We start from the raw sequence: 14,543 nt of genomic DNA, 5'->3' as shown, positions 1-14,543 counted from the left end.
AGTTGAAGATGGTATCAAGAGCACTTATTTCCCCCTTGAAGATCACATGATTTCATTCCACCTGGAAAATTCAAAGTAATCAAACCCTCCACTGTTGATTAAAGTCAGTTCAGATATCAAAAAGAGTTATTTTCCTTAAGAGAATGGTCAGAACGTTGGATAAAACATACTACATTTTAAAAATGCCAAATTAAAGAATAGATTTAGCAGTGCTGAGGGCTCTCATTCATTTTGTGTCTTTTACTAAGTTAAACTCTAGCATCCTCAGATTTGACATGATGGATGCAAAAATTACTTTACCTAGAAAGGACTAATAACATGACTCAAAATCTTGTTGAAATTCACACATGAATTTAAAAGACATTAAACTGCTTCACCAATGCTCTCTACACTTCTTAAAGAATGTGTTATTAATGTGGGGAGCCATGACGGCTGAATAGAGGTGCTCTGTATGCGACTCTGCCACAGAGGAGAGCTAGTACTGGAAAGAAGAAACCGTATTTCAAGGATAGTGAATGAAGAACTATAGAAGTTAGCAAAGAGATCATGAAAACCAAACAGCAGGGAGAGTCAGAGAGGCAACCTATGGAAATGAACAAAGCAATTTGCAACTGCCAGAAAGTGCCAAAAACACCCCACCATAGAAGCAAATCTGCAGTCCTAACTGCAGGAAAGGTACACGTACTTAGAGGCTTTAAATCCGGTTTGTGGAATTGGCTGGTCTAAAATCACTTCTCTGCTCCAAAGAAGGCACTTGCTTTGTACATTGTGAAGCCCTGGAACTAAAACTACCATAACCACCACTGTGATGTGCCATCTTGGCTAAGGGGCCAGAAGCCAAACCTTTGACCCTTCCAGAAGCTTGGGTCAGTGCTTGCCTCAGTGGACAGAAGACAATCCCCTCAAAATCCTGCAGCCCCAGTACCAGTGGCTGCCATAACCATAAGCTCAAATGCCACCTGTGCTCATCCTGTGAGAAGAAAGGAATGTTTCCTCCCCAGCATACAACTCTGTGACTGCAGCCACTTTTGCATATTTCCAGCTTCATTAGCTCCTATACTTCTAGAACTGAGAAAGCTCTGAGCCCTGCAACTCCAAATGTGGCTTCAAATCCTCCCAACACATATACTTGCCTGATAAGAACTAGGGAAAGTCTCCTCCCCAACCCCAAACCTTGGGACTTTTTGTAGACTTTGTTAAAATGTCTGGTTTCATCTGTGCATTATCTATCGAAAGTTGGAAATGGTTGTCCTGGTACATGGCTACTAGGAACTAGGAAAGAGCTACTTCTTAGCAGTTGACCTTGGGACTGCAGTTGCTCCTTCAGTAAACCTAGGCATCACTCAAGCATGTTCCTAGAGGCTAGGGAAAGGAATCCATGTTCTTCAACTCTGGAACTCCAACGACCAATTCCATGAGCCTGGTTCCCACCACAGCTGGCCCTGTGCTAGCTAGTGATATTCCCATGTGTGTCCTGCAGCTCCAGGATCCCAAATACTTAAGCCACAAGCCCCACCACCATTAGTTCTCAACTTGCAGGCCCTAGGAAAGATTGCTAATATCTTATAACTGCAGGGATGTGGACACTTATGCCGCAAACCCAAATATTACCTATAACATGCCCTGGAAGAGGCAGAGATCGTCTCTTCCATAGCCCATGAATTTTGGATCACAGCTGCCAGTGTCAAAGGGAACTTATGCTTGTCCCTTGGGACCTAAAGAAGTTAACATCTGGGTCCCACAGCCCCATCAGAGAAACTAATAGTGCTACAAGCCCAAGCACCAACCACAGTCACCCACAGGACCCAGGGAAGGTCCTTTCTGTGTTCCAAAACTTCAACACCCTGGCAAGACATGGCATCATGTGGACTTATCATGAAGGACCTCGAAAAACCCCATCCCATCTTATGGCTCCAGAACTGGTTTCTGGTGCTATAAGCCCAGGCATCTCCCCATTCATTGTTCATCCTGTGAATCATGGGAAAGGTCTCCTTTATATTCCAAGGCTCAGGGACCATGGATGTTTGTACTGCAGCCCTTGATATCACTAGAACCTGCCCTGACAGTCCTGGGGACAATCCTTTCCACATTGCATAACTCCAAGACTGTGGTAGCTTCTGCCTTAAGTCTATGACTACTGCAACATCATACAACTACCTTCATGAACTGTTGTAGTCAAGCCTACTGAGATACCTATAGACACGCTGACATCAATCAAGATGAAGAACTCACAAAGAAACTATGCTTTGAGCTCCCCTATAATCAAACTCAAAGCACCCGTCCAACTGACATCCTATGTCTTCCTAAAAACAAACAAACAACAACAAAACTTTTACAAAACTACTTTAGAAAATTGGAAGAGATGAATGCTATACTGGGTGTGCAGACATCAATGTAAGGACACAAAAAAAGAACATGAAAGAAAACATGATAGCTAAAGAGGAGAAAAAGGAGAATAATAAGTCTCCAGTAACAGATATCAATTTGAAGTACATCTACGAATTGTCTGAAAAAATAATGTGAAATAACAGTCCTAAGGAAATCTGTTGAGATGCAAGAGAATACAGATAAAGAATACAAATAAATATGAAAAGGAATTCAGGATAACAGTGAGGAATTCACCTAATTGAAAGAAATCATAAAAGAAGAAATAGACAAAATTATGCATTGCGAATGTGAATATACCATAATAAATCCCATGATTATTTATGGGTTGCAGTTTGTATATGCGAGGTCCCCCTAAAGATCCTGAGTTATTTCAGGAATATTCAGAGGTGAAATGAGTGGCTTGTGAGAGCTATTGCCTAGTCAGTCCAGCCTACTTTGAACTAACTGGGTGGTAACTATAGGTAGGCAGGTGAGTCATGGGTCACTGCAAGGGTTCATCTTCCCCTCAGCCCCTTCCCCCTGTGTTCTCTCTGCTTACTGGCTACCATGAATGAAGTAGTGCTCCTCCTCCACAACACCCTTCTGTCAAGTTGCTGTGCCTCACCTTGGGCCTAGAGAAGTGGACTTGGCCAACCATGGACTAAACTTCTGGGAACATAAGCCAATGTAAACTTTCCATCCTCTAAGTTATTCTTTTTGGGTATTTTGGTTACAGTGACAAAAACCAATACATTTTGGTTATAATGTGCTGTTATGGCCTGAATATAAGGTGTTTCCCAAAAGCTTCTGTGTTAATACAGGAATATTCAAAAGTGAAATGATTAGATTATGAGAGTTGTTAACTAATCAGACCCTCCTAGTTTTGATGGACTAACTGGGTGGAAACTGTAGGCAGCTAGGGTGAGGCTGGAGGAGGTGGGTTGCTGCAGTGAGGCCAGGAAGGAATCATCTTCCCTGTGGCCTCTTCTTCTTGCTCTCTTTGCTTCCTGGCTGCCATGAACAGTGCCCCTTTCCTCCACCATCTCTTTTGCCATGATCTTCTGCCTTACTTTGGGCCCAGAGCAATGAAGTCAGCAAACTATGAACTGAATCCCTGAAATGAAGAGCTAAAAATAAACTTTCCCTTTTCTAAGTTGTTCCTGTCAGATATTTTGGTCACAGTGAAGAAAGGCTAACACAAGTACTAATAAAAAATTTACAAAAAAGAAATGAAATAAAAAAATACTCTAGAGAATTTCCATTAACAGTTTAGAACAAACAGAAGACAGACTGTCTGAACTTCAGGTGAGTTCTTTTGAATTAATCTAGTATATTAAAAAATCTTTTTAATTTTTAAAGAATTTAAAAGAACCAATTACAAAATTCATCTGGAAGAATAAGAAACCCAGAATGGCTAAAGAAATCCTCAGTAGAAAGAGCGAAGCAGGGGGTATCACAATACCAGATCTTCAACTCTATTACAAAGCAACAGTAACAAAAACGGCATGGTATTGGTAACAAAATAGAAAGGGAGATCAATGTACAGAAAAGAGGACATGGACACAAACCCAAATAAATACAATTTTCTCATACTAGACAAAGGGGCCAAAAATATGCAATGGAGAAAAGATAGCCTCTTCAACAAATGGTTCTGGGAAAACTGGAAATCCATATGCAACAGAATGAAACTAAACCCATATCTCTCACCCTGCACAAAACTCAACTCAAAATGGATCAAGGACCTTGGAATCAGACCAGAGACCCTGCATCTTATAGAAGAAAAAGTAGGTCCAAACCTTCAACTTGTTGGCTTAGGATCAGACTTCCTTAACAAGACTCCCATAGCACAAGAAATAAAAGCAAGAATCAACAACTGGGATAGATTCAAACTAAAAAGCTTTCTCTCAGCAAAGGAAACTATCAGTAATGTGAAGAGAGAGCCTACAGACTGGGAGAAAATCTTTGCCACTCATACTTCAGATAGAGCGCTAATATCTCGAATCTATAAAGAACTCAAAAAATCTACACCAAGAATACAAATAATCCAATCAACAAATGGGCTAAGGAAATGAACAGACACTTCACAGAAGAAGATGTACAAGCAATCAACAGATATATGAAAAAATGTTCAACATCTCTAGTAATAAGAGAAATGCAAATCAAAACTATTCTAAGATTTCATCTCACTCCAAATAGAATGGCAATTATCAAGAACACAAGCAACAATAGGTGTTGGCGAGGGTGTGGGGAAAAAGGTACACTCATACATTGCTGATAGGGTTGCAAATTAGTGCAGTCACTCTGGAAAGCAGTATGGAGATTCCTCAGAAAGCTTGGAATGAAACCACCATTTGACCCAGCTATCCCACTCCTTGGCCTATACCCAAAGGACTTAAAATCAGCATACTACAGAGATACAGCCACATCAATGTTCATAGCTGCTCAATTCACCATAGCCAGATTGTGGAACCAACCTAGATGCCCTTCAGTTGATGAATGGATAAAGAAACTGTGGCGTATATATACAATGGAATATTACTCTGCCATGAAGAATGATAAAATTATGGCATTTGCAGGCAAATGGATGAAATTGGAGGATATCATGCTAAGTGAGATAAGCCAATCTCACAAAACTAAAGGACGAATGATCTTGCTGATAAGCGGATGAGGACATATAATGGGGGGTAGGAGGGGTTAACGTTAGGGTTAGGGTTAGGTTTAGGGTTAGGGATCAGGAGGGTGGTAAGAATGGAGGAAGGAAGGACTGTATAGAGGGAAAAGAGCGGTAGGAGGGGTGGTGGGAAGGGAAAAAATAACAAAATGAATCAAACAACATTGCTGTATGTAAATTTATGATTTTTAATAAATAAAAATAAAAAAATAAAAAAGAATGAAGAGAACCTATCAGATTTAAAGAATACCATCAAACAAACAAATTTGCTTTATGGGAATTCCATGAGGTAAAAAAAGGGAGAAAGTCATTTCAAACCTACTTCATTACATAAAAGGTGGAAATTTCTCAAATCTTTAAATATAAACACCCAAATACAAAAACCTCAAAGGACCCCCACTAGGTTCAATTAAAAACAAATCTTTACCAAGGCATATTAGAGTCAAAATGTCAAAAGCATAACACAGAATTCCATGAACAGTAAGAAAAAAGGAAAAATTGTCAAGTCACATAAAAGGGAATGTTTACAAGACTTACAGTTGATTTCCTAGCAGAATCCTTACAGGCCCCAAGTGACTGGAATGGTATATTCCAAGTACTGAAAGAAAAAATATTGCCAAACAATAATACTATACCCAGCAGAATTATCCCCCAAAACTGAAGGAAAAAGGTCTTTCACTGATATGCAGAAACTGAGGGAATTCATCACCAACAGGCAGCCCTGATTATGTCCAGAAATCTTACACTGGAAATGAAAGGATGATAACTAACATCATGTAAACACATGAATCTACACAACTCACTAGGAGGACAGATAGACTAAAGAGAAAGAATAGAAAATCAAATGTGAGCATTATAGAAAAATGCCAAATTGTAAAAATTAAAAAAAAAAAATAAGAGGTGGAAAGGAAAAAAATATATATATATATAAACAGGCAGAATCCAACTAATAAAATCACAAGCATAAGTTTATACCTATGCATAATAACTCTGAATATAAGTAAATTAAATTAATCAATCAAAAGATAGCCAGGCTGAATGGGAAGAAAAAGGGGAGTCATGGGGTGTGGGTGTGACCCAGATACACTCATTGCATCTACAAGATTCTCACTTTCATGGTGAAGATACACATTAACAAAAAAATAAAAGGTTGGAAAAATATGTATCTGTAATCCAAAACCAAAAGGGGAAAGAGTAGCTATTTTTCTATCAGATAAAGCAGACTTTAAATCAAAGTCTGTAAAAAGAGACAAAAAAGGTCATTGTGCATTGATAAAATTCAGCAGGAAGAGATAAAAATTATATTTATACTCATCATTGGACCACACAAATGTATAAAGCAAACATTCTTATATTTAAAGGGAGAAATAAAATCTATATAATACTAGTAGTAGCAGTGAACATCAATACCTCATTTTTCTCAATGGATGAATCATCCAGACAAAAAAAAAAATCAACATCTGAGCATCTGAGTTGAACCATGCTACATGAGTAAGTGGACTTAACAACATTTACAGAACATTTTGTCCAACAGCAGCAGAATACACAGTCTTCTCATCAGCACATGGAACGTGTCCAGGATAGATCATATGTTAGGACACAAATCAAATATCAATAAGTTTTTAAGAACTGAAATTGTACAATGAATAAAACTACAAATAAACTACAAATAAGAAGAAATAAAAGTACATAAATATATGAAAATTAAACATGTCCTAAATGACCAATGGGTAGTTGGAGAGATTAAAAGAGAAATTTAAAAGTTTCTAGAAAAAAATGAAAATGACAATATACCATACCAAAGTCTGTGTCATACAGCAAAAGTACTACTGAGAGGGAAGTTTATAGAAATGAATGCACACATCATAAAAACAGAAAGATCTCAAATAAATAATAATGTACCTCAAAGGCTTAAAAAAAGCAAGACCCAAACCCCAAATTAATAGAAGGAAACAAATAAGAAAGATCAGAGCATAAATAAAAAATTTAAACTAAATATATAAATAAACAAAATTGTCAACAAAAACTAGACTAAACAATGGAAAGAAGCCCAAATTTTAAAAAATCAGAAAAGAAAAAGGAAACATCATAACTAATACCACAGAAATACAAAGGATTGTAAGTAACCATTCTGAATAATTAGATGCTAGAAAAGTAAGAAATCCATAAATTCCTGAGCCTATAGATTAATCAAAGATACGATAAAAAAGGAAACTACAGACCCATGCCTCTTATGATTAGGATGCAAAAATTCTCCATACCAACAAACCAAATTGAACAGCACATAAAAAAGATCATACACCAGGATCAAGTGGAATCAATTCCAGGATGCAGGAAAGGTCCAACATGTATAAATCAATGAACACAATAAAATAGATCCGCAGCACCAAAAAAAACCCAAAAAACTATATGACCATTTTAATAGATGCAGGACATGTATATGATAAGATTCGACATCCTTTCATAATGAAAAAAATCTCAACAAATTGGTACAGAAAGAACATACTGCAAAACACTAAAGGCTTATTCGTGAATGATCCATGGACGCTACCACGCAGATGAAGCAAACACTGAAAGTATTTCCTCTAAGATCAGGAACAAGACAAGGATGTCCACTTTAACCAGTCTTATTTAATACAGTATTGGTAATCTTAGCAAGAGGAAGAAATAAAGGACATCCGAATTGGAAAGAAATAAGTTAAATTATCCATATTTCATATAATTTGATTTTATCAATAGAAAGTCCTAAAGACTCCATCAAATCTCTTAGAAATTATAAATGAATTCAGTAAAGTTGCAGTATACACAATTAACATACAAAAAATGTAGTATTGTTATCCAACAATAATTAACATATTGAAAAAGAAATTAAGAAAGTGTTCTCATTAACAATAGCTACAAAAATATTTAGGAATAAATTTTACCAAAGAAGTGACAGTTTCTATAATGAAAATTATAAAACACTGATAAAAAGAATTATAGCAGACACATACACACAAATGGAAAAATATCCCATGCTCATGAATCAGAAGAATCAATAATTAAATTGACTTTCTTACCCAAAGCAATCTATGGATTCAAAAAATTCTGAAATTGATATGGAACCACAAAAGAATCAAAATAGACAAAGTGATCCTAAGCAAAAACACAAAAGACAAACAAAAACAATGCTGGAGGCCTCACAATACCTGACTTCAAAATAGACTACGAAGCTGTAATATTAAAACAGCATAAGTGCTAACAAAAGAAAAAGAGAAAGAAAATAAAGAGGAAAAACATTCAGACATATAGCACATAGACCAATAGAACCAACTAGAGAACCCCAAAATAAACACATGTTCATATGACCAAATAATTTTTGACAAATCTGCCAAGAGCACAGAGTGAAGAAAAGATAGTCTCTCCAATTATGTGTTGTCAAAACTGGATATACACACGCAGAAGTTTCCTTCCACTCACCCTATGCAAAAATAAAATCAGCTCAAAATGAATGAAAGACCTAAATGTTAAACCTGAAACTATAAGTTTACTACAAGAAAAGACAGGGAAACACTTCAATACATTGGTGTTGGCAATTAGTTTTAGATAGGGCCCAAGGCCATGGGCAGAAATAGTAAAAAAGTAGACACATGATTATATCAAACTAAGAAGATTGTACACAGCAAAATAATCAACTGAATTAAGAGACAACCTTCAGAATTTGAGAAAATATTTGCAAATTATTCATCCTAAAAGAGATTGAAATCCAACTCAAAACACTAAATATACATGTAAAAATTAAACACTGCAAATTAAAATGGGCTAAATAACAAAACAGACACTTCTCAAAAGAAGACATACAGATGGCCAACAAAAGTATAGGAAAAGTGCTTGATCCCACTGATATCTGGTAGATGCAACGCAAAATCACAATGACGTATTATGTTGATCCAGGTAGAATAGCTGTTATCAGAAAGACAAAAATAAATGCTGGTGAGGATGTGGAGAAAAGTGATCTTCTATATATAATATCAGTGGGAATGTAAAGTAGTATAGCTATTAAGGAAGAATATTCCTAAAAAATTATAAAAAGAACCACCATATGATCCAACAATTCCCCTACTAGGTGTAGGTCCAAAGGAAATGGAATCACTACACCAAAAAGATTCTTACACGCCCATATTTATCCCAATACTGTTAACAAAAAGTAAACACGAAATCAACCAGAAGCCCTTCAATGCATGAATGGATAAATAAAATGTGGTAATACTTGCACAATGGAATATTATTCAGCCATAAAATGATGAAATCTTGTTATTTACAACAATGTGGAAATCCTAGTTCTTGGCTGGCAGCAGTGAATGTCTCAAGTGTGTAAAGAAAACTTGGAGAGAAGAGCGTTCCCCTTGGGCAACCTAGGAAAGTAAACAACTGCCCCACGTTAACTCAGTGTTACCAAGGGAATCCATGTAGGAACCTGGTGGTCTGATCCCCTGTGGCACATTGTGATAGGGCAGAAAACCTATAAAATGTATAGCTGTTCCCGCAATAAACGAGTTTGCAGGCTGCTCACCACAAGCCTGCTTCCACCCAACTCTGGGAGTCTGGGTCTTGACTCCGAGCCCTTACCCCATGTATGAACTAGCCCGGCACAAGAGAAACTACTGGATGGAATTGGATCTTATTATGTTACACAAAATGATCCACACACAAAAAGACAAATATAATGTTTTCACTCATTTGTAAGTCAATCTTGTAGAAAAAAGGAATGAAATAGTGGTCACTAGAAACTAGGAAGGGAGGTAGGATGGGAAGAAATTCTACAGGGAACAGCAAAGCACAGAGTGGAGGAATTAGCTCTGATTCTTCTTCATCCCAGTGGGATAAACATAGGTTAAAAGCAACCTATGATACTTTTCCAAATGACTAGGAGAATGCAAAGCTCCCAACACATAAACATGATAAATGTTTTAAAAAATGCTTATTGCCCTGATTTGATTATCACATATTATAAAGATGTATTGAACTACTATAATGTATCCATAAAAATGTACAACTATTATGTCTCAATTTTAGAAAATGAAGTATTCTTGAATTCATTACATTTTTTACAGTGATCGAGAACCAGAGCTCTCTCATTATTTTCAGATTCATCTCCTCCAAATTCCCTTATTGCAGTCCTTCCACATATAATTCTCTCTCATGCAAGTTCTTAAGTTTTAAAAACTGTCTCAATGGGAAATGCCTCCAGAAAGTTCTTGGCCTCTACCATTGTATACCCATAACTTGGGAAGTCATTAGTCTGTAATATTCTACTGTGAAGTTCACTGTCACAAAAAGTCACAGGTGAAGTATACACTCAGAGAAATTAGATTGGTGTCTGCCAATTTTGCCTTTGAACCACATAAGAGAGGCTTAGTTGTACATCTACAACATACTAAGTTTTGACTAACATTTTTTCTGTAGATTCTTTTAAAAATATATCTATGGAAAAAATATTGTTCATCAATAATCTCTTGATCACAACTGTGAATACAATAAAACCTTCTATTTCACTTCCACCAAAAGACTGGTGGGGCTAACCTAATAAGACACACAACTAAATCTGATTTGGAGTACCTCCACAAACAATAGTTTGCAAACACTAGGAGCAAATATTTTTAGACAGGAATATACTTTTGATTGAATTTAAGCAATGAGGAACTTGTGGAGGCAACACAATTTAAGGCAGAATTTCTGGGAGACTTCTGAACCAACTTTCTGCTCACCACACTGCTGACTTTGGCGGGTTATTAGGTAGATTAACTTTAAGCACTTACTGGTTTAGTTTCTGAGCAAGAAGAGTGACCTTTTATTTCCATCAAGGCAGTGAGTTTGCTATAAATCCCTCAGTGCTAAAATCTGGAAACCTGAAGATTAGCAACTGCTGAGGGCTTTGCATTCTCTTAAGAACTCACAGGATAGACTATAAAACCTACTCACTTGAGGGAACCTTTAAAGCCAAGTGCCAAGTGTGAACTTATTTGGGGCATTGCTCGATGAGATTTCTTTGCAGATGGATAGACCTGGAAAGGTCTTCAAGAGGTCATCCTGTTCATCCTTCTGACCTCGTTGCTTTGTCCCCTTAATCTTTAGAGGTATGCACATCATGTGAATTCCAGACCTAGCTGTCCTGGATTTCTAAGAGCTATTTGCTCTTCGTGGCTATTTCCTAACATCCTTTGCAGGTATAAAGGGAGTTAAAAGGACTCACAATATTTTTTTTCTTAGGTAAATTGAAAGCAAGGATATATTCTTGACATATTATGAGACTAGGTAAAGTTTAAATGTTTTAATGTATATTTAGACACAATTAAGTTTTCCCTTAGTTTGAAATACTTAATCTGACAACCTAGAATTCAAATAGTATCAGAAAGTATTCAAACTTCAGCTCAAACTTAGTGCAAGATGATGACAGTTATTTTGCATGCCTCATTCTTGCAAGTGCAACATCTACTATTGAGGGCCCCAAAGGCAACTGCTCCACTTAAAAACATCTGCCTTAGAGACTCACCTCTCATAAGATGGAGTGTGTCCATTAGTACAACAAAATCCACACAAGAATCTTGAGCAACAAGCTTTTATACTATTACTATTAGAAATCATTTAGAATGATGTTTTTTTTCTAGCTTAATGTTGACTTTAACTCTATGCATGCATATGTTAAGATAAGCATAATCTGAAATTGGGTTAATGGAAAAACATTCCACAATTCTAGTTCTTTCACTAATGATTCTTTATAGAGACTACAAGAAAGATAATTGAACCATGACCTCTGTTTCCTTATGTGTAAGGAAAAATAGTAGAACTGCCCTTACTTTCTTTAATAAAGAACTTGGGAAAAACTAAATCAGCATTATCTTGAAAAGTTCTAAGAAGATGATTCAAAAGAAAGTAATAATATATTGACCGATAAATTGCTTTGACCATTATGCGTGAATGCTCTAGTGGTACAGTTGGTGATTTTGTCTCTAAGTTAGGAAAGGAGGCATTTTGGAGAAACAGTCACTTCCTCTTTTGAGACACCCCCTACCCCAATTAATCAGCACACAGCAAATCTGCTCTTTAGTCAGTGTTAAAACTGTGGCAGCCTGCTGCGCCTGCTGTCTTGACGCAGCAATTATAGTGCGAGAACAGGACATTATTATCAATCACTAGATGCTGAGCCAGTGACAGTCCCCCAAAAAGGGAGTAAATCAGAGGAAATGGAAGCAAAAGACAGGGAGACAACTGCACAGAGAGGAAGGGAGCAGGGGAATACAATAAACAGATGAAACAAAGCTCTGGAGGAGAATAAAGATATTTAAAGGACAGAAAAAATATGGCACCAAAATTCACTGCTTGATCACATTTTATTTTCAACAGGCACATTTGGCAGATTTAGCACATTTGATTACCATTAATAAATAAAACTTACAGAACTTGGGAGGTGGGATATGGGTCTATAATATATTTTCTATCATTGGAGGTTTGAGATGACAGTAGGACTAGTTTGGAGGAAAAACATGGAAAGTAGGACAAGGTCATTTTGGAAAATCTGGTGGTCCTTTCCATTTTTAATTCAACACATATTCCTTGACTGTCTGTTTGGTGTCCCAGACTGTCTTAGCCCATTTTCTGCTGCTAATTAACACAGTACAGTAGAATGGGTAATTTTAATGAAAAGAGGTTCATTTTGGCTCACAGTTCTGCAGATACAAGGTCAAGAGCTACATCTAGTGATAGCCTTTTTGCTAGCAGAGTGCCTTGGTGGTGCAGAACATCATATGCAAGAAACAGGGGGTTTATATGCATATGTCTTCTGGTCTCTTTTTCTCTTATTAAGCCACCAATATCAATAATGGGTGGTCCACCCTGATGGTCCTATCTAATTCTAATCACTAGCTAGTCCAAAGGTCCCATCTTTAAACACTGTAGCTGAATTGTGCCTACCCTTTTAATGCCTCACAAAGGGGAGTCAATTCCAAACATAAATTTTGAATAGGATAAATCTTCATCCACACTTCTATGCAAGTCTTTTTAATGCTTTTCTTTTTACAGTGCCCACTCCCCCAAATTTTCTCTCTCTCTCAGAGCTCAGTCTAAGAACTTTCTGGCAATATCTGCATATCCATTGCTCTCTGCTAGTTAAGTGCTAGCTAAAAGAAAATGAGTGATGAATATAAACTACTCTTCATATCACTGGGTTCCACATCCATAAATTCGAACAACTGTAGATAGAAAATATTTTAACAATGCATCTGTACTGAACGATATAGTTTTTTTTTCATCATTATTCCCCATACGATACAATATAATTATTTACATTGCATTAATATTGGTTATAAGTAATCTAAAGATGATTTAAAATATATAGAAGAGTGTGTTTAGGTTATATGCAAATACTATTTCTTATGGAATTTGAGTATCTATGGGATTTTGTTATCTATTAGGGGTGCTGCAATAATCTCCTTTGGATACTCAGGGACAACTATGTATAGGAATCATTTAAAATATTAGTTCCTACTTTTCTATTCTGGGCGTTGTATTTGTTTTTGAGGGCTGCCATAACAAAATACCACAGACTAGGTGGCTTAAACATCAGAATGTATTTTCTTACAGTTCTGGAGGCAAGAAGTCCATGACGAAGCTGCCATGGGTCAGGGGTGTGTTCTAAGGTCTGTCTCCTTGGTTTGCAATGGACCACTGTCCCTCCGTGCATGTACACCACTGGTGTCTGTGTTGAAATCTGCTATTCTTATATGAATATTAGTTGGATGGGACTAAACCCCATGTGTTTGACCTTAATCACCTCTTTAGAGGCCCCTTCTCCAAATGTCTTAGGGGTTAAGACTTCAACATGTGAGTGGGATCACAATTAAGGCCCATAAAGGGGATATAATCTACTCGCAGTAAGTTTCACCACAGAAACACTCATACTTTGTGACCACATCCTAGAAAACAGTATTAAAAATTCTTCCTACACCTCAAATATTCTACCTTGTGCCTTCCCAGTCAGTACCATCTTCTCTTTCACAGATCATCACTATTTTGATGCTATTATGAGAGATAAAACTTGCCAATCACTGAACTTCATATAAATGCAATCATGAAGTATGTATCTTTTTGTGTCTGACATCTTAGGGTCAATAGTACACATGTAAAATTCATCCATATGGTTTCGTGTGGCAATAGTTTGTTCTTTTTTAATTGCTGTCTTTGGGTAAACTACAATGTGTTCGTTCATTCACCCAATGATAGGCATTTGAACTATTTTCTTTTGGAAGTATTATAAATAAGTATTGTGAATAAAGTTGGTATAAATATATTTACATATATATATATACATATATATGTTTTGTTCTTTTCTCAGGTGAAATTTGTTATATAGGGGAATGTTGGTTAATCTGTAAACAAAATGAAAATTTCCAGTTATCCCTTATTTGTTTCTAGTTTAATTTCAGTGTAGTCACAAAATATACCTTGAATTATTTCAATCCTTTAAAAA

The sequence above is a fragment of the Sciurus vulgaris genome (genome assembly GCF_902686455.1).
Source record: "Sciurus vulgaris genome assembly, chromosome: 10".
Lineage (NCBI taxonomy): Eukaryota > Metazoa > Chordata > Mammalia > Rodentia > Sciuridae > Sciurus > Sciurus vulgaris.
The sequence above is the reverse complement of the archived record's forward strand: the minus strand, read 5'-3'. Positions refer to the sequence as shown.